The sequence below is a fragment of the Protopterus annectens genome, chromosome 13.part0, assembly GCF_019279795.1.
Source record: "Protopterus annectens isolate FY-2018-M chromosome 13.part0, PAN1.0, whole genome shotgun sequence".
In the NCBI taxonomy this organism is placed as follows: domain Eukaryota; kingdom Metazoa; phylum Chordata; order Ceratodontiformes; family Protopteridae; genus Protopterus; species Protopterus annectens.
In genome coordinates this window covers 201,340,313-201,368,041 of record NC_056747.1, presented here as the reverse complement: position 1 = coordinate 201,368,041, position 27,729 = coordinate 201,340,313, and the positions used below count along the sequence as shown (strand labels likewise).

General features: G+C 36.3%; 1 protein-coding gene across 1 annotated transcript in view; it reads right to left on the bottom strand.

The window, feature by feature from the left end:
* The window catches only part of AMH (anti-Mullerian hormone), a 279,033-nt gene that overhangs the window by 143,854 nt on the left and 107,450 nt on the right, over window positions 1-27,729 (bottom strand). The window lies entirely within an intron of this gene.

The window sequence follows — 27,729 nt, the reverse complement described above, 5'->3', positions numbered from 1 at the left end:
TGAGGGGATTTATGTAAATTGTTAGTGAATATATTAGAGAGTAGAGGGCTTAGAATGGTGCTCTGTGACATGTCAATATTGACGGGAAGGAAAGGAGAACAAGTGAAGAGTCTTTTAAGAGACTGTGCAATAGTCTGAGGGAAGACAGAAGAAGAAATTTTGGTGAGAGACTAAATCAAAAGCTTTATAGAGATCAAGGTATAACATGCAAGGTCATTTATTTTTGCTTCTGAAAATGGAGGATGTAATATATGTGTCCTCTATCTTTAAATTATTGTTGCCACTGTTATGTTGGGCATGTAGTGTGGTTTTCTATGTACTAGACAGCATCAAAAATCACATGTGACAAGGGTGATTCAGAAAATTGTGTGAAGGGGTAAATCAAGCCAGAAAATAGGGACATACCACCAAAATCAGAGAGATATCCTGTGCAGGAGTAAATCAAGCCTGAAAATAGGAAAGTTCCTCCAAAACAACATAATTTGAGAGGTGTGATTTCAGCATTTCTAATAGCCAGAATGGACACATTTTATACCTCATGCTGACTGCTTTTACAACCAAAAAAAGTCAACCGGGACAAAAGATTTTGACTGAAAGTGTAATTAATAGTTTCTATGTGCAGTCTAAGTAATGTACTTTTAACATATTCCATGAATTCAAAGACTAACAGAAGTATACAAGGAGTGGATACATGAAGAGGCTTGCACCTGTGCAGAGACTTCTACACTATTGCAAACTTGAATTTCATGTTAGAGTGGGAGGCCTGTTGTTTATGTCGAGTCTCATATGGTTTACTATATGGTGGAGGTGCAAAAGAATTGCACATTTGCAAAAGCCATTTGGTTTATCACACAGACCTGCTTGACACATTACCATCCAGGAGCTATGAAGTCCATTCTATCACAAAAGTAACAAGCAAATTATTTGTCCATTCCCTCTTGATCGTAATATCAGCCCAAACACATGCCTTATAATTACCCCCCAATCAGCCCATCTCATGATTTATCTACTGTAATAGTGCTTACTAAAGCCTGATGTGCTTTGTTCCTCAACTATCCCAACCACACACTATATAGTAACAGTAGTGATCTGTGGAATCTAGCACTTTGTCCCAGACACCCTAGTATATGTACATTCAGCACCTCCAACCAAGTCTAAATGCTCTGATGACTAGCACATTCTTCATACCACCATACCTAAACATGAATAATGTCAAAGAGACAGTTTAGATAGTATGAACTGTCATTCATTGGCCACTTGAAATGCTTTTGCTGTGCCAGTAGAGAAAACACTGACTGCTCCGGAGTGGAGCACCATGGACAGTATATGAATGCAGCTGGATTAATCAGCAGTTAGCATGTTGATTGTGGCATGTCAGTGGACCAGGATACAACCTTTGCAAGACATATCCATATCATTAACAGTGTCAGCAACAGGTAGCATAATCACCTTTGATGCAGAAAGCTGTGGGTTCTATTCCCATACCAGGTAGATTGATTCCTGATACTGCAGTGCAGCATAAGGAAGGTGCTGCACTCCTGAGTGTATCATCATTCAGATGGATGTTAATCCAAGGTCCCATCTGCTTGAGTTGGTGGTAGCTCAGCTGGATGTAAAAAAATTCAACATCAACTATCTAGAAGAATAAAGGTCCTTTATCTGCATACAAATAGAGCTCTTATTTACAACATTTTTACAGAAATTTACAAATGTACAACTATACAGATATACAAATATATTTACACATATTCATAATTTCCTTTGCAATCATACTAACTTTTCATCTCTATTAGACCCCCATTCCTTTTTCGATAACCATCACCTGATTTTATTTAATATTGTTGCTAAAATATATTTACCATTAAACAAAACTTCATTTATTCTTTCATTCCATATAACATAAAATAAGTTTTATCTAGTCTTTTAACGGGTCTATATTAGAACACAGAACTTTCAAAATTTCGAGTGTTCTAATATCGAACCCTATTAATCGAAAATTTAAAACAGCGAACATACAGAACAGCAAATTTATTCCTAGGGAAAAAAATTTGCTGTTCCAAAACACATACACACAACACAAGCACACCAAACAAACAGCAATCCACACACATACACCTAAACTCTTACACCTAACCCTACACTAAACTATACATACACCACTAACTATTCACTTACCTTAACGCAAACCCTAACCCTAATGCCCGTCACTATCGCACAGTCACCTTACCCACACCCTAACCCTCACGTCCACACAATCGCACACTTACCTGAACTCGACCCATAACGTTCCACCACAGCACTTAAAATACTGAAGCAACAGAAACGGACAACCAAATTCTTTCCCTAGGAAAAAATTTGGTTTTCTGTCTTTTTCGATATTTTCAGCATTCGCTGAAAACGGGTTGATATTAGAACACCCGAAATTTTGAAAGTTCAGTGTTCTAATATAGACCCCTTTTAACATATTCTTTACTTCTATTCTTATAATATCCATATTTATTTTATCCACTTCTTTTACATCTTCGAAAAAAAATCTTCTTTACAAAGTTTTTCCCTTAAATTTTTTACTCTTTTGTATTTCAAAAACAAATGTTCCATAGTTTCTTCTTCTTGACACTGTAAACATATTCTATCACTTTTGGGGAAGTTCCCAGTGCCCTGGCCAAATTTTCCCCAGCAGTATAAATATTACCTTGGGCCTCCCCTGAAAAGAAGGTACTAGCCAAATGGGACTAACCTGGTCAACAAATGATAAATAAAATAAAATAAAACAAATAGCATTCCAAGATGGCCGCCGACTAGTCTAGTCCTTACTCTCTGAGCTCCTCACAGCTATTTAACTTTTGTTTTTTTTTACAACTTTACATCAACTTTTTTCCTCAAGTTTTTATACTAAAAGATTTTATAAATCTTTTTCTACGCATTTGGATTATTTTTTCTTCTGGAATTATTATCCTGGGATTTATTTTACCTCAGAACATTCTTGGTCTCTCTGCTGCTGGGACTCCTACTGCTCCAGTCTGTTCCTGGTTCCTGGTATCCTGTTAACTGCATTCCATTTCTGGGCATGGCTACAAAATCTGACTCCATGGAGACTCAGCCTACAAAGGCCAAATATACTTCAATGCTCTCTCCTGAAAAAGATTCAGGTTCAAAAAGACTGAAATCATCTAGACAACCTACAGAAACTTTTAATGTAAGTAATAAAGATTTAAATGGCTCAAATTTCCTTTTAGAAGAACTAAAAATAGCATTAAAACCAATCCAAAGTGCTATACAAAACTTTTCAGAACAGTTTGCAGACTTTAGTAAATCTTTAAAGCAAATAAACGATAGTATTGTTACTATTGAAAATAAAATCTTAGCTTTGGAGGTTAAAACAGACTTATTGGAAAGTGACTTTAAATCTAGAGATAAAACTGTTTCAGATTTACAAGCTAAAATATTGGATCTGGAAGCCAGGAGTCGAAGAAATAACATCATTATTCGTGGTTTACCTGAATCTTATGACAATAAAAACTTGTTATCTTGGACTAAAAATATCTTTGAAACACTGTTAAATTGTGAAGCTTCTTCAAAATCTATAATTGTAGAGAGAGCACACAGAGCACTGCGTACAAAGCAAGATTCTTCCACACCAAGGTTAATTTATACTAAGTTACTAAACTTTCAAGACACTTTCCAGATCCTAGAAACTGCTAAAACAAAGAAACAATTCATATGGAAGTCTCACAAGCTATCATTTTCCCAAGATCTTCCTGCACAGATCAAATTAAATAGACAAAAACTAGCCCCCTATTGTGCTGACTTGATAAAAAGAGGGATTAGATTTGAAATGGCATATCCTAATACCTTGTCTTTCACAGCTAATGACAAAAGATTTGTATGTTCAGATCCTAAAGATGCAAAAGACATTTTTCTTAAAACATTTAAAAGCTTCCTGACACTGTATCTTAATATTCTACTGTTAAAGAACTACAATAAGGTTTGATCTTTTCTTTTCTTTAATCTGACAGTATTTGTGTTACATGATTTGTAATTCTGGTGTGACATAATTATATTACCTTAAGAACTTGTCATGTAATTTACACATGATGGATTTGGTGTGACAGTGTGCAGTGACAGGATATATGCTTGTTAGATTTGTGTGGATTAATAGAAGCATTTAAATTCCTGTATTTACTTTTTCTATTTCTCTCACATATGCTTGCTGTGTAAATAGATAATATGTTAATTTTACTACAAGCTTTGGAGTTACAGCCTTCTGTGTAAGCTAAATGATTTTTGGAGGGAAAAACATTCCATCTCAACATTCTAGCAAGAAAATCTTCCCCTCAGAGTTCCAGCTGATGCTCTGCATGAACATGCACACTACAGTCTCTCTGAGATGGATGGTGATGTCATCATTTGTGAGGAAAGAAGGACAGTTTCAAATATACAAGTCTGCTTGTTTTCAACAAGTATTCAATAGCACTAACTTTTTATAGATCTGGCTATTATTTAAAGTGTTTTCTCTTCATAAATGAAGGTTGCTTTTTAAATTTAAACAGATTCATGTCACATAATATATTCAGTGACTTTTAGTGTGTCTGCATGACTTCAAAGCAAGCTGCTACTTTCATAAAGCAGAGTGAAAATGTTTCTGGAAACAAATGAACAGGTTAGTTTTATATATTAAAATTCTAAAGGATGTGTAAAGAAATTAACATATTTTCCTATTCAGAATATTTTTACATACAATATTTTATATTATACTGAAGTGTTTAATTTGACAAATGTTACAAAGTATACCTGTTCATATGAAAGTTTCATGTTCTTTCTATTCTCTGCTCTCTCTCTTCTCAGAGGCTGGATATGATATTTATGATTAGTAGTTTATGTTTAAGAAAGCCTTTACTTATTTGAAAGGTTTGAAATAACTATCTTTAATATGATTAGCTGAATCTACCTGTATATATTTAAGCCCTTAGATTTACTGCATTTAGCTTGCTTGTTTCTGTTTTAATTAGATGTTCAAAATGTTTACTTTAAAAGCCTTGTCTTTTCATGCTGTTTTGCTATGTTACATCTATAGCTTGGAAGAATAGTATGGCTACATAACCTAACAGAGTCATTAGTAAAATATTCAAAAAGTAGATTTAAAATTATATGTATGCACATTGTTGTACATTCAGTCCAATATATATGATGCTGTTTAAGTTACTATTTAATAATATAATTATACTTTATTCATGTATATTAACTAGTGTTAAAACCGTACAGCTTATAATATTTCATTTTGAATAGTTCCTGTACTATTATTATCTAGTTAATAGATGCATCTCCAGACTGAATTGTTTTTCATTTTGAGATATGGTTGCTTGGTAGTTTTTTGCTTTATTTGAACTATAACTAAATACTCATTCTACAGGTATTAGTGCTTTTATCATACTAATGGTCATGTTGATTAATGAAATTATCACTAAAGTACTAAAGAAGGTTCAGTAGATAGTGCATGACTATTATCTTTAGTTCAGTAATGCTATGCTTATTTACTTATATTATAATGTTACCAGTTGGTTTTGTTATACTTATATATGTTATCTTACATATCTTTCAGTTTTAATTGTATTACTTCTTATGATAGAGTGTTCTAGTTAAGCAGAGTGTGATTTATTTATTATTTACTTGTTTCTCTTTCTCTTGAAATACTTGAGGAAATACATTTAATCACTATAAATTTCAATTTAAGGATAGGAGCTTTAGATTAGTATTAGAAGTAGGGATTAAGCATGTTGGACGTCTTGAAATTAGTTAATTTTGTATACATTTTAGTAGTATTACTCGGACTTTATGTTATGTTAGGCTTCCTTTGAGTAATTTGTATTCTAACTTGAGGTTATTATTATCTATAATTACAATGTTTTTCATGTTCTTCTGCTCTTCCTTTATCACAGGGGATTGGTGGGTAGGCACTAGGGTTAGGATAAAGGTTATTATACATTTCATGGTTCTTAAAAACTTTTTCTTTTTTTTCAACAAATGTTATTTGATGACTTGCTTGAATACTTAAAGACTGTTTTTCTTTTATTTTTTCTTTTTCTTTTTAATGTTGTGTTGGATTTGCACCTTGAGTTCACTTTTATAGCATCAATAATGATTATACTTGTAGAATATGCCTGTTGACATAATTTTAGATTCTTGGAATGTTAGAGGCATTCAAGATAAAGCGAAAAAGTCACTATTATTTCATATGATCTTTAAATCATAGGCTAACATTTGTTTTATTCAAGAGACCCATATTTCACGTATTGATTGGAATAAAGAGTTAAAAAATGGATCAAAAAGATTATAGCTTCAGGTGACTCATCTAACTCCAGAGGTGTAGCTATAATCATTAAACAAAAATTCATTGGGAATATTATTGATGAGAAATTTGATGATGAGGGGAGGTGGTGCTTATTTACCGCTTCTATTGCTGGTTTGGACAAACCCTTATTAATTTTAAATCTATATGGCCCATGTAATTCACAACATTTGTTCATTTTAAAAATTTACAATATTCTTGCATCCTATAAGGATCATCATATTATAGTGGGTGGTGACTGGAATGCAGTTATAAACCCTGTAATTGATCGTTCCCGCTCCACTGTCACCTATAATCTTCAATCTACTCTGGCTATAAATGATTTGATGACAGAATATAATTTAATAGATCCTCTCTGCACTGTTAAAAATATAAACAAGAATGATATATATACTTATTATTCTAAGTGCTATCATTTGTGGTCCAGATTAGACTTCTTTCTAATTTCAGATTATATTTCAAAATATATTGTGGACTTTACTGCAGAACCCAGATTCTTTTCGGATCACTCAAGAATTTCACTAAAATTGAACATAAAACCCAATATCAAAAATAAAACTATGTGTAATAAGTGGACCTTAAATAATAACTTATTGTCAAATGAAGATATTTGCAAACAAGCTTCAGAAATCCTAAATGAAATGGTGAATAGTCTTGAATCATCAGACATTCCTTATGACATACAATGGGCTGCATGTAAAGCAAGATTAAGAGGTTTATTTATTAGTAAAGCTGCTTTTTCAAAAACAATACTTTAAGAAAGAGGAATTCTTAAAATCAAGAATTTCTTCGTTGGAAAATCATCTTAGTCTGAACTATGATGCTACTTTAGAAAAACAAATTTTTGATTGTCAGAAAGATTTAATTGTGCTTCACCAAAATAACCTCTCCTTAGCTGAACAAAAGCTACTTGCTTCATATTCAGAGTGGGCCCAGGTTCCATCTAAATTGTTAGCGAGAATTATTAAAGTTAACTTCAGAAATCCAAATATTACATCTTTATCTTATAATAACAGATTATATAATACTGATGAAGAGATTATTCAACTTTTCACCTCTCTTTACACTGAGTTATATTCAGGTTCTTCTAATTCTGTTAAAGATAATCACTCAAAACTCTTTTTAGACTCTTTGCAGTTCCCTAAACTTAATGATAATCAGCAAAAACTACTTTCTACCCCTATATCGGTACAAGAAATCTCGGATTCAATAGATAATCTTAAATTGGGTAAATCTCCGGGACCTGATGGTTTTACTCCAGAATTTTTCAAAACTTTCAAATTGGTAGTTCTTCCCTTTCTATTTAAAGTTTACAATCATATAAGAGTTAATGATATCTCAGATATTCATTGGAACACATCCAAAACCATTCTAATTCTAAAAATAATAAAGATAAATCTGACTCAGTAAATTATAGACCCATTTCTTTAATTAACGTGGATATTAAGATTCTGTCATCTATTCTGGCTAACAGATTGAAACAGATTTTACCCTCAATTATCTCGTCAGATCAATCAGGTTTTATGTCTCAGAGACATGCTTGGGATAATACTCTATCTTTAGAGACTATACTTCATCTCATTAAGAAAAATCCAAACCCTATATATGCTTTGATTATAGATGCATCAAATGCCTTTGACAGAGTATGTTGGAACTTTCTATTTCAAACTATGTTATGTTTTAATATTCCCTTATTCTTTATAAATTTTTAAAAGTTTTATACAAGAATATGTTTACTAGACTATACATTAATGGTCAATTTTCTGCTCCGATAAAGATCACTAAAGGAACAAGACAGGGTTGTCCATTGTCCCCTTTTCTTTTCAACATTTACTTAGAACCTTTGTTATTGTTTATTACTCAAAATACTTTTCATAACATCCCTAGAATTCTTAATACTAATATTCATTTCTCTGCTTTTGCGGATGATTTAGTAATCTACTTTCAAACTCCATTATCTGATTACAGAAAAATAATGAATTCTATTGATTATTTTTCTTTGGTTTCCAGCTATCTTTTAAATTCTACAAAAACTCATATTTTTCCCTTAAATCATTTAGCACACAAATCTTTTTTGTTTCCAGACGATCATTTTCAGTTTACTTAATATAAAATATTTAGGAATCAATTTAGAACACAATAATAAATCTTCCTTTCAAAATAATATTAATAAATTATGGAACTCTATATTGTCTGATATGGACAGATGGAAGCATCTAAACCTTTCATTTCTTTCAAGGGTGGCCATTATTAAAATGAATATTCTGCCTAAATTTCTTTACCAATTCTCATCATCTGATCAGATAATTTCAAAAAAATTTTTTGTGTCTGTAAATAAAGCTTTGGCAAAATTCATATGGTTCCCTAAATCTGTTAGAATTTCCTATTCTAGATTGGCATTTTCGAAGGACAAGGGAGGTTTGGGTTTACCTAATCTTTATCTCTATTATTTGATTGTCTCATCCAATAAACTTCTTACTATCTCTAAATTCAATAACACTTCTTATCCAAATCACTCTTTATGGATAAAATTATGTCATTTCTAATCATTTAAATCCTGAAGCTATTCCCTTTATCTCTCTGGATAGTTTATTTATTAAAAATATATCTGCAGTATTTAAACAAAAGATTAGAGATTTCCAAACCTTACTCAAAATGTGTAAACTAGAAAAGATCTCGCACCATGTTCAGCCAATTCATCTAAACCCAAATATATTATTGGACAATAAACTTTTGAACTTAACAAACTATCCTTTAATTAAAAATCTAAAAGTAGGAGATGTTTTGAAATATCTTGACTTGCCTTTATCTGACTGGCGTAAGGTATTGAAAGTAAACTGGAATTACTCACCAATTCTTACACAACTAAGAGCAATAATTAAAAACAAATTTGTATCTCTGGTCCCCATAGACTCACAATGTAAAACCTTAACACGATTATCAAAATACTTTCATCATCTGATAAAATGCTCTCAAACTCATATAAATTAATTAATTCTTTAATGATGGACCACAACTGTCTTTTATCTAATGTTTGGTTGAATTATAATTCCCAGTTGTCAGAATCTCAGAAAGTCCTGGCTATTAGACACACTAAGGAATTTATCCCTTTTAAAAAATTAGCATACACACAATTAATGATTAATAATGATGCCTACTTTACCCCAATCAAATTAAACAAATTTAACCCAAATAAATCCCCTTCGTGTTCATGCTGTTCTCATCCCCAGGCAGACCTCCTTCATATTCTATGGTATTGTCATTTTTCTCACAGATTGTGGACATCTTTGAAAGTCAGACTGCAGAAAATGGGATATCAAAAATCCACGTTGACGTGGGAATTTGCTATTCTACATATTCCATTGATTCATCTTTCAAAAGTTGATATTCATGTTATCATTTTTATTTGCTCATTACTAAAACTTTATATAATACAAAATTGGATTGATCGTTCTAAATTAAAATGGGTTACTTTCCAGAAAATGGCTTTTAAATTTATTGATGCTCAAAGATACTTAGGTGGAAGTCCAAAAAAAAAGCTATTAGAAAGGTTGTGTTAGAAAAGGTTCTAAACATATTAAATAGTTAATGTTAAATATATATATATATATATTTTTTTTCTCTCAGGTTGCCTAACTTGTATATAGTGTACATATGGTGTATGTTTTATTTCTAAATAACTTATCAAAATCTCATGAAGGTTGTTATCACTAGATGAATTGTTATATGTTCATTTATGCCTTCTTGTTATGTATAATCTTTTAATTGTCTTGCTATTCATATAATTAATAAAAAATTTTTTGAGAAAAAAAAAATAAAACAAATCATACTAGTATACCTGCCTAAAATCAATGGCTGTCTATATAGGTTACTTCACAGACAGCAGTAGGTTCTCAGTGCAGGGGTTCAGTTAATACTAATGCGTTTTATGAACAAGGATGCAGGGTTTTGTGTCCTTTCCACAGATCTGACATGGGTGTCTAGCACAACACCAGGATGCTGAACCTTGTCCAGTTTCCTAAAGGGATCTAAATCAATAATCTAATCCCAGAGGCATCTAAGTTTACTTTTCTGCTTGAGTTAATGTTTGTTCGTTTTGCCAATTGCCATTCATACTGCACAATTCTGGGAGACACTGAATTGAAAAATGCATGTTAAAATGCAGTTTGCTCTTCCACAACATCAGATCTAGTATATATATATATATATATATATATATATATATATATATATATATATATATATATATATACTAGATCTGATGTTGTGGAAGAGCAAACTGCATTTTTTATATATATATATAAAATCTGTAAGGGGTTATAGGAGGTAAACCTCCCACATGGGAGTACACAGGTTCTTGCCTTCCTGTAAAAATATTATTTTAAATTAAAGAATGGGCTGACTGTACATCAGTACCCTGATTGGAGAACGAGCATCCTCCAGCAGGGTATTAATGTAAAAGTAATGTCCACTGAAAAATGAGCCCACTGCTTCACGACAGCATATGAATCAGGCATGGAGCTTGAAATGAGAAAATGGAATGGCCACCACTATTTTATACTCGCTAAGCAACACTTCTGCTGTTTAGCAATTGAAAAATGTAAAAAAGTAAAGTAAAATAAAAAAATAAATAAATAATACAACAGCAAAACACAGGAGTGTGAGTCGGCAGAATAAGAAAATCCACATCAACAAGTCTCCATAATAAGAACAAAGCACAAGGCAGGTAGTCTTCACTTCATGAATAAGATAGTTTCTTTTATTCAACAAGTAAACAGATATGGCAAGCGCTTTCACCCCACTGGCCTTCTTCAAGCCAAAACACCAAATATCTTTAAAATGTCCTATATATACTCTTTAAAACTGACATCATATCCTGTGGTATAATTAAATAATAGACAATTAAATGGCATGTGACTATTAACCATTGCATTCTCACTAACAACAATAAAAGGTAAAACATAAAAAATAAAAAAGAATAAAAAAGACACAACTCATTTAAAACATACTAATAACATAGTAAAACCATCACTTGGTGCTTCATGTTAAATACAATATTTCAATAAGAGAAAGACAAATTCATAAATACATCAAAATATATATATAAAAATATGTATGTATATGCTAACCGCTGCACTAAACCTTAAGTCTCCTGCCTTTCAACATAGGTCTCATGGGTACTTTATCATTTAAGCCAGGCTCCCTATCTACTCTCAACCTGATAATCCATTTAGTCTCATTCTGTTCAGTAAAGTTCACAACATCACCTCTTCTAATCGTAGGTATATTAACCTGTATAAAGAGGAACTTAAACTTGTGTTGTGCAGACGTTTCCAATACATGTTTCGAGAGAGCATTTCTATTAGATTTAATATGAATATTGTATTGATGCTCTCTAATCCTGTCCTTAAGCCTTCTGTCCATGTTGCCCACATAGAATGCTGGGCAGGACGTACAGTAGGCCAAATAAACAATATGCTCTGTATCACATGTAGCCATAGTATATAAAAAAAAGCACTGTTGACTAACAGGATGTATAAAAGTTGCAGTACTATCTATCATGTAACAAAAATTACAGTTCCTACAAGTAGAAGCTGTTATAGAGCGTTGCAGGTGGTTATTATATCTATCTGGATAGCACAGGATCCTGTGAAGGTTCATACGATTCTTGTACACAAACCTAGGTGTATCACCCACTATATCACAAATTAGTGGGTCAACAGTTAATATGTCCCAATACTTAAAGTAAATATTCTTGATCTCATTAACATTCTGTGTGTAATTTATAGATACCTTAGTTTCATCCTTATACTCCACTGTACCATCTAACACATTGTTTCCATTACTTTCTGTATCAACCCTATTCATAAAATAGGGAGAGGCCCGATCTCTCCTAAGTGTCTTAACTCCCATAAAACCCTCTCTGATTTCCTCTTGGCTATAGGCCCTATCAGTTAGTTGATTATGAAGATTGGATAATTCACTATGAAAACCTATTTCTCTAGGGTTAAGGTGAGAGACCTGCATCGCCTGCCCTCTCACTATGTTTCTAAAGACAAACTTAGGGTGCATGCTAGCTCTGTGTAATAGAGAGTTGCTATAACAAGACTTCCAAAAGACGCCCGTGTTCAGTAAACCACCAGGAAGTCTTTCTACAAACACATCCAAAAATGAAACTGACGTTATTGATGCATTCATCGTAAATTTCAAATATGGTGTCAACGAATTAATTTGTTCCAAAAAACTAAGTAAATCATCTTCACTAGCTGTCCATACCAAATAAAGGTAGTCAACAAAACGCACATAAAATTTGGCAAACTTCTTAAAACTCTCTAACTCAAACAAGCTACGCCTCTCCCAATCAGCCATTACCAAGTTGGAGTAGCTATTGGCACACGAGGTGCTTATAGCCATGCCATCATTTTGAATATAAATTTTATTATTAAAAGTAAAAATATTATTAGTCAACACAATATGCAGTAATCGACATAAAGTGTCTATAGATGATCCAAAAAAGTTGGAATCCATTTCCAGGCATCTACGTACACATTCAATACCCTCACTGTTGGGAATCATAGTAAATCGGGATTGGACATCCAATGTAACTAACCAATATGGCAAATCTAAAGGTAAAGCTGTCATTTTTTCATAAAGCATCAGAAGAAATTGTTTGGTATCCCTCATAATGTGCCCATATGTTTTAACTACTGGTCTAAATCTAAATTCTAAATATAAGGAAATGGGTTCAGTTGCCCAACCTCGTCCAGCAACAATGGGTCTCGTAGGTGGATGAGTCGGATGTTTATGAATTTTAGGCATACCTTGTATGCTTGGAATCAGAGGGTGACTAACTAAAAATAAATCATTTTGCTGATCAGTAATCATCCCACTACCTAATAAATCTGTTAAAGACATTAATACTTCATTAATACACCTCTTCACTTGGCTAGGCACTATCCGACAATAAAACTGTGAGTCACTCAACATGTTCTCCATGCTTTCAACATAACTACATCTATTCATCACAACCACAGGGCCTCCCTTGTCTGCTGGTCTAATAGTAATATTGGAATCACACCTAAGTGCCCTTAGTGCTGTTCTTAACCTCGGATTTAAATTACCATACCATTTCTTATATCTATTATCATTGTTATGTTTATGTAAATCTTCTTTGACTAATTTAGAAAAGGCAACAATTAAAGGATGCAAGTTAGGAACGTACATACTTGGTTTTCTTAAATTTTGGCCCTTATTAACTTGTGTAGAATTACCAAAATCAAGTTTTAACTGTATATTGTGAGCAAAAAACTTTACATCCATAACAGTCAGTTATATCACTTCTAATAGACGGTATGAATGTCAAACCCCTATCTAAGACTTCAATTTCATCCTTAGTCAAAATTCTAGTTGATATATTCCAGACTAGTGATTTGTCGTTTTCTCTCACATTTTCTTCAACTGTGGACCCACATATTCTTCCTCTAACATTTTTCTCTTCTGTCTCCCCCCTGCTCATGGATCTGTCCCTCCCTCCCCTTCTGAACTCATGTATGGGGAAAGGGGCAGGTCCATCTAGTACTATGTGTCCATGATTGAGCGTACTCTTAGTCTTCTTTCTAACAGACCCATCATGACTGGCCTGAGTCTTGGAGGTACTAGGAGGTTCATAATTTTCTATTCCTGAATCTGTATGACATGTATTAGCATTATCATTAGAACCTTCTGCATCGGGTACTACAACAGGAGATTGTGGTGTTTCACTAATGATATTCTCATTGTGAACAATTGCAGTAGTTACAATGGTGTTTTTAACATTACTAAATAATTGTTCACTCCCTCCAATAGGTACAGCATCACAAACAACATCTTCACTACAAACAACTTTAACATCGCCTTTTGTTTTTAACACATTTGGAGCTGCTCTCCCATGTCCATTCTTATCAAATTCGGTTCTCGGCCAAGTGAACACATGACCATTCCTAAAATCAATTGTGTCTCTGTGAATCTTGTTCTGCTTCTGTTCGAGTAATTTCTTCTCGAACAGAAATACATTATCTAGCAGTTTCTCAAAACTTTTATCAACAACAACAGATGGATAAGTGTCACAAATAAACTGTTTTTGTTCTCTAATACGAACACGCAATGCAGCTTCTTCTGGGCGAAAATGGTCATTGAGTAAAGTCATATATTGCAAACTGGTTTCAATATTAATCTGTTGCCATTTGTACAATAAATCAGGAAATAAAGTACCTGTAGTTGGCATCTTTAATATCCGTAGTCCCCTCGGAATAATTTTACGACTAATGCATACCTCAAAATGTTGGCGCAGAAGTTGCATCCTCTTTAATTTCAAAAAATCCACCTCTAGCTGATTCATTAAGGTGGATAAACCACTACAGTTTACTTCATGTGCTGAAGCGTCCATCGGACTAAGTATCACATCATACGCAAGTAACGGATTCTCATCACCTGATACACAGTTCTCAAACCTATTCAGGTTTCGAGCATTATTCAACAGGTTGTCAGGATTATAAGGTAACTCAACGCACTGTAAATTAGGTTCTGCCATAACTATCGGGTAGCAAATAAATATAATAAATAAAATGTCAAAAGCTGCTACCCAAAAGTTAAAACTCCTGTACAAAAATGTAAATAAAACAACAGCAAAACACAGGAGTGGAGTCGGCAGAATAAGAAAATCCACATCAACGAGTCTCCATAATAAGAACGAAGCACAAGGCAAGCAGCCTTCACTTCACCAATGGATAAACAGTCTTCACTTCATGAATAAGATAAAGTTTCTTTTATTCAACAAGTAAACAGATATGGCAAGCGCTTTCACCCCACTAGGCTTCTTCAAGCCAAAACACCAAATATCTTTAAAATGTCCTACATATACTCTTTAAAACTGACATCATATCCTGCAGTATAATTAAATAATAGACAATTAAATGGCATGTGACTATTAACCATTGCATTCTCACTAACAACAATAAAAGGTAAAACATAAAAAATAAAAAACAATAAAAAAGACACAACTCATTTAAAACATACTAATAACATAGTAAAACCATCACTTGGTGCTTCATGTTAAATACAATATTTCAATAAGAGAAAGACAAACACATAAATATGAAGAATGAAATTGAAGTCTTAGATAGGGGTTTGACATTCATACAGTCTATTAGAAGTGATATAACTGACTCTGTTATGGATGTAAAGTTTTTTGCTCACAATATACAGTTAAAACTTGATTTTGGTAATTCTACACAAGTTAATAAGGGCCAAAATTTAAGAAAACCAAGTATGTACGTTCTTAACTTGCATCCTTTAATTGATGCCTTTTCTAAATTAGTCGAAGAAGATTTACATAAACATAACAATGATAATAGATATAAGAAATGGTATGGTAATTTAAATCCGAGGTTAAGAACAGCACTAAGGGCACTTAGGTGTGATTCCAATATTACTATTAGACCAGCAGACAAGGGAGGCCCTGTGGTTGTGGTGAATATATGTAGTTAAGTTGAAAGCATGGAGAACATGTTGAGTGACTCACAGTTTTATTGTCGGATAGTGCCTAGCCAAGTGAAGAGGTGTATTAATGAAGTATTAATGTCTTTAACAGATTTATTTGGTAGTGGGATGATTACTGATCAACAAAATTATTTATTTTTAGTTAGTCACCCTCTGATTCCAAGCATACAAGGTATGCCTAAAATTCATAAACATCCGACTCATCCACCTATGAGACCCATTGTTGCTGGACGAGGTTGGGCAACTGAACCCATTTCCTTATATTTAGAATTTAGATTTAGACCAGTAGTTAAAACATATGGGCACATTATGAGGGATACCAAACAATTTCTTCTGATGCTTTATGAAAAAATGACAGCTTTTCCTGTAGATTTGCCATATTGGTTAGTTACATTGGATGTCCAATCCCTATTTACTATGATTTCCAACAGTGAGGGTATTGAATGTGTACGTAGATGCCTGGAAATGGATTCCAACTTTTTTGGATCGTCTATAGACACTTTTTGTAGATTACTGCATATTGTGTTGACTAATAATATTTTTACTTTTAATAAAATTTATATTCAAAAAGATGGCCTCACCTCGTGTGCCAATAGCTACTCCAACTTGGTAATGGCTGACTGGGAGAGGCGTAGCTTGTTTGAGTTAGAGAGTTTTAAGAAGTTTGTCAAATTTTATGTGTGTTTTGTTGATGACCTTTTTTTAGTATGGACAGCTAGTGAAGATGATTTACTTAGTTTTTTGGAACAAATTAATTCATTGACACCATATTTGAAATTTATGATGAATGAATCAATAACGTCAGTTTCATACTTGGATGTGTTTGTAGAAAGACTTCCTGGTGGTTTACTGAACACAGGGGTCTTTCGGAAGTCTTGTTATAGGAACTCTCTATTACACAGTGCTAGCATGCACCCTAAGTTTGTCTTTAGAAACATAGTGAGGGGGCAGGCGATGTGGGTCTCTCGCCTTAACCCTAGAGAAATAGGTTTTCATAGTGAATTATCCGGTCTTCACAATCAACTAACTGATAGGGCCTATAGCCAAGAGGAAATCAGAGAGGGTTTTATGGGAGTTAAGACACTTAGGAGAGATCGGGTCTCTCCCTATTTTATGAATAGGGTTGATACAGAAAGTAATGGAAACAATGTGTTAGATGGTATAGTGGAGTATAAGGATGGAACTAAGGTATCTATACATTACACACAGGATGTTAATGAGATCAGGAATATTTACGTTAAGTATTGGGACATATTAACTGTTGACCCACTAATTCGTGACATAGTGGGTGATACACCTAGGTTTGTGTACAAGAATCGTATGAACCTTCACAGGATCCTGTGCTATCCAGATAGATATAATAACCACCTGCAACGCTGTATAACAGCTTCTACTAGACCTTGTAGGAACTGTAATTTTTGTTACATGATAGATAGTACTGCAACTTTTATACATCCTGTTAGTCAACAGTGCTTTTATTTTTATGCATTGGCTACATGTGATACAGAGCATATTGTTTATTTGGCCTACTGTACGTCCTGCCCAGCATTCTATGTGGGCAAGATGGACAGAAGGCTTAAGGACAGGATTAGAGAGCACCAATACAATATTCATATTAAATCTAATAGAAATGCTCTCTCGAAACATGTATTGGAAACATCTGCACAACACAAGTTTAAGTTCCTCTTTATACAGGTTAATATACCTACGATTAGAAGAGGTGATGTTGTGAACTTTACTGAACAGAATGAGACTAAATGGATTATCAGGTTGAGAGCAGATAGGGAGCTTGGCTTAAATGAAAGAGTACCCATGAGACCTATGTTGAAAGGCAGGAGACTTAAGGTTTAGTGCAGCGGTTAGCATACACATATATATTTTTATATATATATTTTGATGTATTTATGCGTTTGTCTTTCTCTTATTGAAATATTGTATTTAACATGAAGCACCAAGTGATGGTTTTACTATGTTATTAGTATGTTTTAAATGAGTTGTGTCTTTTTTATTGTTTTTTATTTTTTATGTTGTACCTTTTATTGTTGTTAGTGAGAATGCAATAGTTAATAGTTGCATGCCATTTAATTGTTTATTATTTAATTATACCACAGGATATGATGTCAGTTTTAAAGAGTATATATAGGACATTTTAAAGATATTTGGTGTTTTGGCTTGAAGAAGCCCAGTGGGGTGAAAGCGCTTGCCATATCTGTTTACTTGTTGAATAAAAGAAAAGTACAGTTGTGTACCTACCATAAATGTAGATGTTCGAGTGTATTCACTGTTGCAGTCATTACTCTTGGGTTATCCTAGTGGCAGGCTACCCGCAGTTGGCCTGAATTCCAAAGTCTTGGTCTGGCATTGGTTGCTGTCGCCTCTTCCCTGACATCAGTGCGCCAGGGGTATAAAAGATGCAGCCGATGCCATTTTCTTCAGTTTTTCTTGCCCCAGATGTCAGGTGCCCCCAAAAGGGTAGGCTAAATAGATTATGCCAATAAACATGCATGCACTAAAGTAAACATTTCCTTAATCTACAAGCAAATATACCACATAGGTTGTATAGAATAGAGAAGTACAGATAAAACCCAGCAAATGAAAGGGGGCTGGTGGGAGGGTAACCTGGACTGCAACAGTGAATACACTCGAACATCTACATTTATGGTAGGTACACAACTGTACTATGTTCATCATGTTTCACTGTTGCAGTCATTACTCCTGGGTTGAATCCCAAAGCTGAGGATGGGTGGCTGGGCTAAATAGGAATAGGAGAGGCTATGAGGCCCTGCAGAACTGCAGTGGCAAAGCCTGCTCTGGATTTAGAGTAGAGAGGTAAGTGGTAGTGCTTTGTAAAAGTGTGCACTGAACTCCAAGTTGCAGCCTCTAAGATGTCTTTGGTTGGTACTCCTCTGAGGAAGGCTGCTGAAGTGGCTGCTGCTCTGGTAGAATGTGGCCTAATGCCCTTAGGCACTGATTTGCCATGCTGTGAGTAGCAGAAACGAATGCAATGGCCTATCCATTTTAAAATAGTCTGTTTTGAGATAGCCTTTCCTTGTGATCCTGCAGCATATGCCACTAAAAGTTGCTCAGTCTTTCCGAAAGCTTTAGTTCTGTCTAAGTAGAAGCATAGCTGTCTGTGTATGTCCAAAGAATGCAGAAGTCTCTCCCCCTTGTTCTGTGGGTTTGGATAAAAGGTAGGCAAGTGAATGGTTTGATTAAGGGCCACACTGGACACCACCTTAGGCATAAATGTAGGGTGCGTCCTCAGAGAAACCCAGTCTTGATGGAAAATGATAAAAGGTTCCACAGCCATGAGTGCCTGTAACTCCAAGACTCATCTTGCAGAGGTTATTGCTAGGAGCAGAGCTGTTTTCCAGGATAAGAATTTTATATCAGCTGTTGAGGCTGGCTCAAAAGGAGGCAGTGTGAGTTTTTCCAAGACATAATTGAGGTCCCATTCAGGTATTGGTGCTCTCCTTGGAGGTCTTATGTTTTTGGCCCCTCTGAGGTACTGCTTTATTAAAGGATGAGAAAAGATAGGTGGTTCCATATTGTAATGGGCTGAAATGGCAGAGGCATGAATCTTAATTGATGAAAAGGATAGGCCTTTGTCCAGCATCTCAGTTAAGTATTGTAAGATCTGAGGAATATTTGGTACAAACGTGTCAATTCCTTGTTCCTGGTTCCAAGCACAGAATCTCTTCCATTTTTCTGCATAAGATTTTCTGGTACTGGGCCTCCTGGCCTCCAAGATAACATCCATTACAGCTTTGGAGAGAGGAGTGTTCTGAATGGCTACATTATCCGCCATGCTGCCAGATTTAAGGTCCTGAGTTGGCTGTGCAGGATCTGATTGTTTTGTTGGGTCAGTAAGTGAGAAGTTTGAGGCAATGTCCAGGCTGGACCTTGAGACAAGTTCTTTAGGATAGGGTACCAGTGATGGCGTGGCCAGTCTGAGGCAATCAGTATCACTTTTGGCTTCTCTTGTCTGACCTTTAGGAGTACCTTGGGGAGGAGAGGCAGTGGAGGAAAGGCATATACTGTTAGGTTTTTCCAGCTGAAGGATAGAGCATCCACTCTCCATGCTTGCTTGTGATAAATCCTCGTGCAGAATCTCTGTAGTTGGCAGTTGTGAGGGGAGGCAAATAGATCTATGTCTGGGCATCCCCATTTCCTTGTTATTCTGAAGACTTGTGGATCCAGTTTCCACTCATGGGGATCCATGAGGTTTCTGCTTAGTTCGTCTGCCAGAGTATTTATTTTTCCTGGCAGGAATTGTGCTTGTAGGTGAACTTGATAAGTCAATGCTGTGTCCCACAAAGTCATGGCTTGTCTGCAGAGGGGGTAGGAATGTGTGCCTCCCTGCTTGTTTATGTACCACATGACTGTAGTATTGTCCGTCTTTATCAGTAGTTGTCCTGGATGAAGTAGATCCTTGAAAGCTGTCAGGGCATTCTGAACAGCTAGCATCTCTTTTTGATTGATATGAAGATGCATCTGGCTTGCGGGCCATGTGCCCTGAATACATTTTCCTGCCATGTGGGGCCCCAGGCATAATCTGATGCGTCCGTTGTTAGTGTCTGCCTGGCTGTGGGTAAACTGAATGGTTGTCCCTTGTTGTGGTGACAGGCCTGTGCCCACCATCAAAACTCCTGTTGCAGGCAGGGAATGAGGGTAATTAATGTTTCCAGGCTGTGGCAATGTTGAGTCCAAACACTTTTTAGATATCATTGTAGTTTCCTCATATGCAGTCTGGCATATGGAATTAGCAGAATGCAGGATGCCATGAAGCCCAAAGCCTGCAGAATTTTTTTTGCAGATAACTGGGTCTTTGTTGCCAACATTTTGCAGTAAGAAGTCAGTTGCCTTTGTTTGTTTGGCGTGAGATAAGCCATCTGGGCAGTTGTATTTAAGCTTGCACCCAGGAATATTATCTCTTGAGAGGGTACTAGTTTTGATTTCTTTTCGTTTACTGTGTACCCTAGGCAAATTAGTAATCTTTTTACAAACGCCAGATGCTTTAGTAGAATGTCTTTGTTCTCTGCTTGAATAAGGCAGTCGTCCAAGTAAGGATATATTTGAATTCCTCTTTGTCTGCAAAATGCAATTACTGGTGCCAGGCATTTTGTGAAGACCCTGGGAGTAGTAGATAAGCCAAAGGGCAGTGCAGTGAATTGGTAGTGCATTGAGCCAGCTATGAATCTGAGGTATCTTCTGCAAGAATGTCTGATTGGGACATGCAGGTATGCCTCTTTTAGGTCCAAAGTTACCAGCCAAACCTTCTTGCCCAGCATGGGTAGTAGCTGCTGCAGGGTCAACATTTTGAATTTTGGAACGTCCAGAAATGTGTTTAGAATAGACAGGTCCAGTATTGGTCTCCAGGCTTTGTCCTTTCTTGGCACCAAGAAAAGTCTCGAGTAAAATCCTTGTCCCTGCTGTCGTTGTGGTACTTGCTGAATGGCCCTCATGCCCATGAGGGATGAAACTTGTTTTTTTGCCTCTGACCATTGATTGTGTGGCAGGTCTGGCATACCTTTTGCCCTTGGCAGGGTGTGAAAGTGGAACCTGTAGCCCTGAGACACTATGTTCAAGACCCATTTGTCCTGGGTAATCATGTGCCAATTTGGTGAAAAAAGTGCTAGTTTTCCCCCTAAGGGGGCTGCCAAAAGATAAATGCTTGGTTCTGGCAGAGGAAAGTCATTGGAACTGTTTCCTGTATGGTTGTGATTTGTCTTCTCCGCTTTTGGAGGTAGAAGTACCCCATTGTTTAGGCCTGTATGAGCCTTGGGGCTGGGATCTGCCTCTGGGGCGTCTGTATCTGCCTCTTTGTGGCCTGTCTGACACTGGAAAAGACCAATTCTTTGTAGGCCAGTTCCTGCTAAATCTGGGTGGCTGTACCTGTAAAAAAATACTTAACTGTCTGCATGGATTTCGCTTTATCCTCCATTTTCTTCAACACCTCTTCTGCATTAACACCAAACAAAGTATCATGCTGTAATGGAGCATCCAATAATTTTGCTTTAATATGATCAGGCAGATTCTGTTCCTTTAACCAAGCATGCCTTCTAATGACAGAACCCGTAACAGCGGCCCTGCAAGAGGCCTCCAGTGAATCAAAACCACATTGCAAAGTATGCTTTCCCATTTGTTCAGCTGCATGCAATAAATCCTGCATTTCCTTGTTATCAGAACATTCAGAATTTGTCAACATTTTCTGTTTAAGCAGTGAAATTAAGTATTGCTGATATTTAAGCATATGAAATTGACAATTTAAAGCCCTTACAGCCGAGGTAGCAGAAATGTAAACTTTTTTCCCCCATCTGTCCAGTGCCCTAGAATCCCTATCAGAGGGGACAGGGTTTTTTGCAGTGGAAGCCTTGACGCCTTTGGGACCCTGAGATATAGTTTCTGGGTCAGCAGCAAGGTTTTTATATAGAAATTTATGAGAGTCTGGAACCCTGTAGTATCTGTCTGGGTTAGCAGGTGCAGGGGGTTAAGAGTCAGGAGACAGGCTCTGAAAATACATCATCTACAATGTCTAGAACAGGTGGAATAGCAAGAGGTCTGTGCTGAGGTAGTAAAAGAAAGTCTCTGAGCCTTTTCTTAGATTCTGAGTAATCTTGGCTCTCCCAGTGAAAATGCTCCCTCATGGTATGCTGGGTTTTCCCAAAAGAATAATCCTCAGGAGGAGAGGCTGAAGGAATAGATTCTTCAGCATCAGAATCCTCATAGGGAGGAAAAGAGTATCCCTGTTCAGAAGAGGAGTCAGAGGAAATTGAAACCTGATCAGAAGAGTCATATTCTGTCTCTTGCCTAGGCCTCTTATCAGGAGATGGATGGGAACCCCTGATCAAAGTAATTAGGTCTTCGGGATGGGAACCCCTGATCAAAGTAATTAGGTCTTTGGCCATTTTAAGCATCTGTTTCTTAGGCATGGAAGTCTGTCCAGGAGAATGCTGTACTTGTTTCTTTGTCTTTAGAGCTGTTTTAGTCTTTGTCTTTGAAGCTGAGGTTGGCTTGACATATAATTGTGTAGGTCTGAAAACACCCTCAGAAGCCGATGCCTGCTCAGCGTTTCCGGACCCATCTGAGGGAATAGTTTCCGAGAGTCCAATGCCTTGAGTATTCAGAGGCCTAGTAGGCTCCACGTGGGAGTCCGAAGCGGCCTGTGGCAGTGAGGAAGTGGGCGTCAGGGGCTGCGAAAGGGCCTCACTGAGAACCGGCGACTGGCCTAGCGGGGGCCTTGTCGTCGGTTTTGGACCTCGGATGCTTGTCCTTTTCCTTGCGCTTTTATAAACTCCGGTCATTGGCTGTTCCGACGGCATTATATAATTAAACCTTCGGCGAAAGTAATGAAAGGCAAAATCGTACCGACGCTTAATAGTGTGTTGGTTAAATCTAGCACAAAACCGACAGCTAGCAACGTCATGATCAGGGCCTAGGCAAGAAATACAGTAAGAATGAAAATCCTTATGAGGTATTTGCTTCCCACAAGAAATACAGTTGTTAACTTTTTCTGACATCGGTCTGGAGCAAGAAAAAAGTTTCCCCAACAGGGTACTTAGCTTTAATGAAGACTTCGGATCTGAAATTCGACTTTGAAAATCTCAGAAGTCGGCCGACCGGCACTTGCAAACTGCTTTTGCTTGGGGCACCGCGCGGCAAGACAGACTGAAGAAAATGGCATCGGCTGCATCTTTTATACCCCTGGCGCACTGACGTCAGGGAAGAGGCGACAGCAACCGACGCCGGACCAAGACTTTGGAATTCAGGCCGACTGCGGGTAGCCTGCCAGCAGGATAACCCAAGAGTAATGACTGCAACAGTGAAACACGATGAACATCTTTATCTTATTCATGAAGTGAAGACTGTTTATCCATTGGTGAAGTGAAGACTGCCTGCCTTGTGCTTTGTTCTTATTACGGAGACTCGTTGATGTGGATTTTCTTATTCTGCCGACTCGCACTCCTGTGTTTTGCTGTTTTATTTACATTTTTGTACAGGAGTTTTAACTTTTGGGTAGCAGCTTTTGACATTTCAAAAAAAAAAAAATAATAATAATTGTGTGTGTATGTGTGTGAGACAGTATGCCTGTATGAGTGTGAGAGAGATTGGTTGAGCTACTATTTTACACTCGCTAAGCAGTGCTTCTTCTGTTTAGCAAGTGTAAAATGAAAAGCTTATGTGTGTCTGTGTGTGTGAGAGTGTATGCTTATATGAAAGTAAGAGAGAGATGACTGAATGAAAATCAGTGACACAGAAAAAAGTGTGTGTGTGTGTGTGTGTGTGTGTGTGTGTGTGTGTGTGTGTGTGTGTGTGTGTGTGTGTGTGTGTGAGAGAGAGAAAGCAAAGAGTGAGAGCGATCTAGCAATGGCAGCATCACATAAGAGCTTTGCGTGCCTCTCGACCATATGTCTTGGCAAAGAAATCTGGACAAAGTCACAATTAATGAGGAAACAAAGGGCTTAAAATAGGGACAGATTTTAAATATTGCTCTTATAATCTTAGAAGGCTGCTAGAATAACAGGGTTTTCATTAGCATGCATTTTTCTGATGCAGAGGTGTGCGTGTGTGTGAGACTGAGTGAGTGGGATGACTACTGACAGCAGAAGTAAAGAGGTTTGCATACCTCTGCACCTTTCAGCTGAAGAAATCTGGATAAAGTCTAAAATAAAGGGTGAACAAAGGCTGTAAAACAGAAACAGATTTTAATTATTGCTCTTATAAAATTACAAAAGTCACATCGCCACAGTAGTGAGGAAGTCCTTCTACGTGGCACACCTCATCATAAAAGGGTTCTCATCCAGGAAAAAAGAGGTCATTGTTCCCCTCTACTCGTCACTCATTAGACCCATTATAGAGGTCAACGCACCTTTTGGAATGTACCTCACAAGACATCTGCAGCAGCTGGAAAGGCCACAGAAGTACCTCACAAAGAGGATTAGTGGCCTCAAACAAATGCCCTACACTGACCGCCTCAAAAAACTCCAGCTTTACTCCGTAGCATATCCCCTACTCCGAGGTGATCTCTGCCTAATATATAAAGCTATGTCAAACCCAGAGCTGTTGGACATGCTACACTTAAAGAAATCCCAATCCCTCCGAGCTACACGCTCTAGGGACCTAAACCTTGTCACCACAATAAACAGGACATGCTGGAGAGATAGATTCCTGTCCCACAGACTTCCTATACTCTGGAACAAGCTACCCATCTATGTCAAGCAAAGTTCTTCATTAGCACTCTTCATGAAAAATCTTGATGAGTGGATGGGAAATAGGAAATACACCCTGGGGATCACTTCTGTGTCTCTGCTGGACAGTGGCACAGGAAAATAACTTTCTTGGGTGGCATAAGCTATGGAACCTTGCTGGCTAGGCTTACGTAGGCCCTTGGGCCGATAGCCTAGTACCTATCTATGAACCTATAAGTTGCTTAAGTAAAGGATTTATGTTGGCATGAATTTTCTGAAGAAAATAAAAGTCTGAAGCTCAAATGTATGTCATTATTTAGTAATTTCAATCTCCAATGACTGCCACCCAAATGATTTAGGAGTAAGGGACTAAAAAATAAAGTAAATAACCTGGTTATTTTTAAATGTTCTATTTTGACTGTAAAATGCTTCCTCCAACACCATTAACATATACTACAGCAAGTTTGAAACATTGGGTGGAGGAACTATTTTACATCACAATATACTAAAAAAATAGTATTAATAAAAATATATATATAAGTTAAGTAAAACAGAACAATTTTACAGAAAGCCGATTCTCTAAGTGCAATAATGCCCTTCAGGTATGTGTTAATGTGTAATTAATGCCCTTCCAGGTGTGTAGAAGCCCAATGCCGCCTGGGCAGGTGTTAATTACACATTAATACAGACCCTGTCTGGCATTATTGCTTGTTTATTTTAGGGGCGGTGTACTTAGCTCATTTTAGATAGTGTTCAGACTAATTCTGGTATGCAGTTTAGACACATGCAAATATCACAGTAGACCCTTTTATGGTACTAAGTGTAATTTGAGAATCAAGACAATATCTCAAGGCCTAAATACTTGATGTAATTATTTTCTAATTAATACTTCTGTTTGCTGATTGTAATGTTAACAGCTAAAAAGAGTCACTTTGACTGGTAAGTGTTGATATCGCAACTTGTGATCACATCTCAGAAGGCAGTACAAATGGACAACAGGAAAACATGTCTACCATAGATTGTATAGTGCAATTGTTTGTCTATATCCTGAAAGATTTTCCAGAGCAAAATCCTCTGGAATACCTGCACAGCAAAAGTTATCATCCCATACAAAGATGACAGCTATGACAGTTGAATGCAGATGATTCATGCACTGCATACTTTAGCTTAGAGTTTGATTTCCTCGGCCTCCATTTGCCTTCTTTGCGATATTGCTCAACTCACTTAATGAGACAGTGCCGTTTTGTTCCCTGGGACCACTAGGCTTGTGCCTAGTGGTTTTACCCATATCACAAATGAATAAAATAAACTAAAATATATATCTCTGCACAGTTAATAAAGACTTTAACTGGCTCTTAAAACAAAATTACCTTTGAATAAAAAATAGAATGCATGCATGTAATGATATTTCCTCTTTAATTATACTCTTGTTTCTTAAGTAAATAAATTAGGAGCAGAAAGAGTTTTTTTGACAAACATTCTTTATTTTTAGTTTTCACAAGCTATTTCCAGAAACACATTCTACATTGAATTAAGCATGTTTTTACCCATGATTACCGGCTTCTGTTATACATAGTATTGTTTGACTGCCCTCATGTTCCTACATTGCAAGATGTTTGATTTCTTAGCAAGCATGTACCTCTTTTCTGGAATGAGGCTCTCTCCACACCAGGTACCTCCTGTTTTCCCACCTTCCTTTACACTTTAGTCTTAAATCTTTGTCTCCTTTCACACTTTATTATATTTCAAGGGAATAGGCTGGAATTTCCATCACAGTTCCATGATCTAAAAGTGATTCTAGATGACAGACTCACACTAAAGTACTTACTATCTGCTGTTAAGATGTATATTTTGTTTTATTTTTTTCTACCCATTATGTACCTTCCAGTTGACCATATGTTGCTTTCCACTCCTGTTGCTCCTGACTTTAGTTTCCCTTGCATTATCCCCCAGGAATAAGATCACCTTTGCTGTAGGTAGGGTGGGAAGGGAATCGGAGAAATACAGGTCTTCTGGCAGCATCAGATATGTTGTCATGCAGATGGAAGCTTTGGAATGGCCTAACTGGGAGGAACAGATGACATCATATATACACCACACTTAACATCCAGTCAGCACAAGCCATACCCTCTAATACTGAATTTAATTAGCATCTGTCTTGTGATAACATACCAACCACCTGGGAGAGTACCAAATTACAGGTTGAATTCTCAACCCTCCTTCCTGGAATAAGTGAGCCAGGAAAATGTCTCTCCTTCCAATCCTATTCTTCTTGACTCCTACAGCTATTCAGCTGCTAATCGATCAAGGATCATCTGGGTCACAGTCATTTCATAACTTTAGTGTGCCTTGGTGGTGAGACAACAGCATATTTTTACTTTAAGAATATTGCTTGGATTAGTAACCATATTCCATCATCAGACCTGCAGTGCCCTTTACCTCTGGCTTATGGATAACAATTTACTTGTAAAGAGACACTAAATGTGGTATCACAGAATGTATCACTGTTGACAGTAATTTTCCTTTCAAATACATATTTCTTCTACAGTGCATTATTCTCATCCACATCTCACTTAACTTAAAATTCTTACCCAAAGTCAGATTTGCCAATTATAGAAATATATTTTGCAACTTAAATTAATAATCTATGCTTAACAA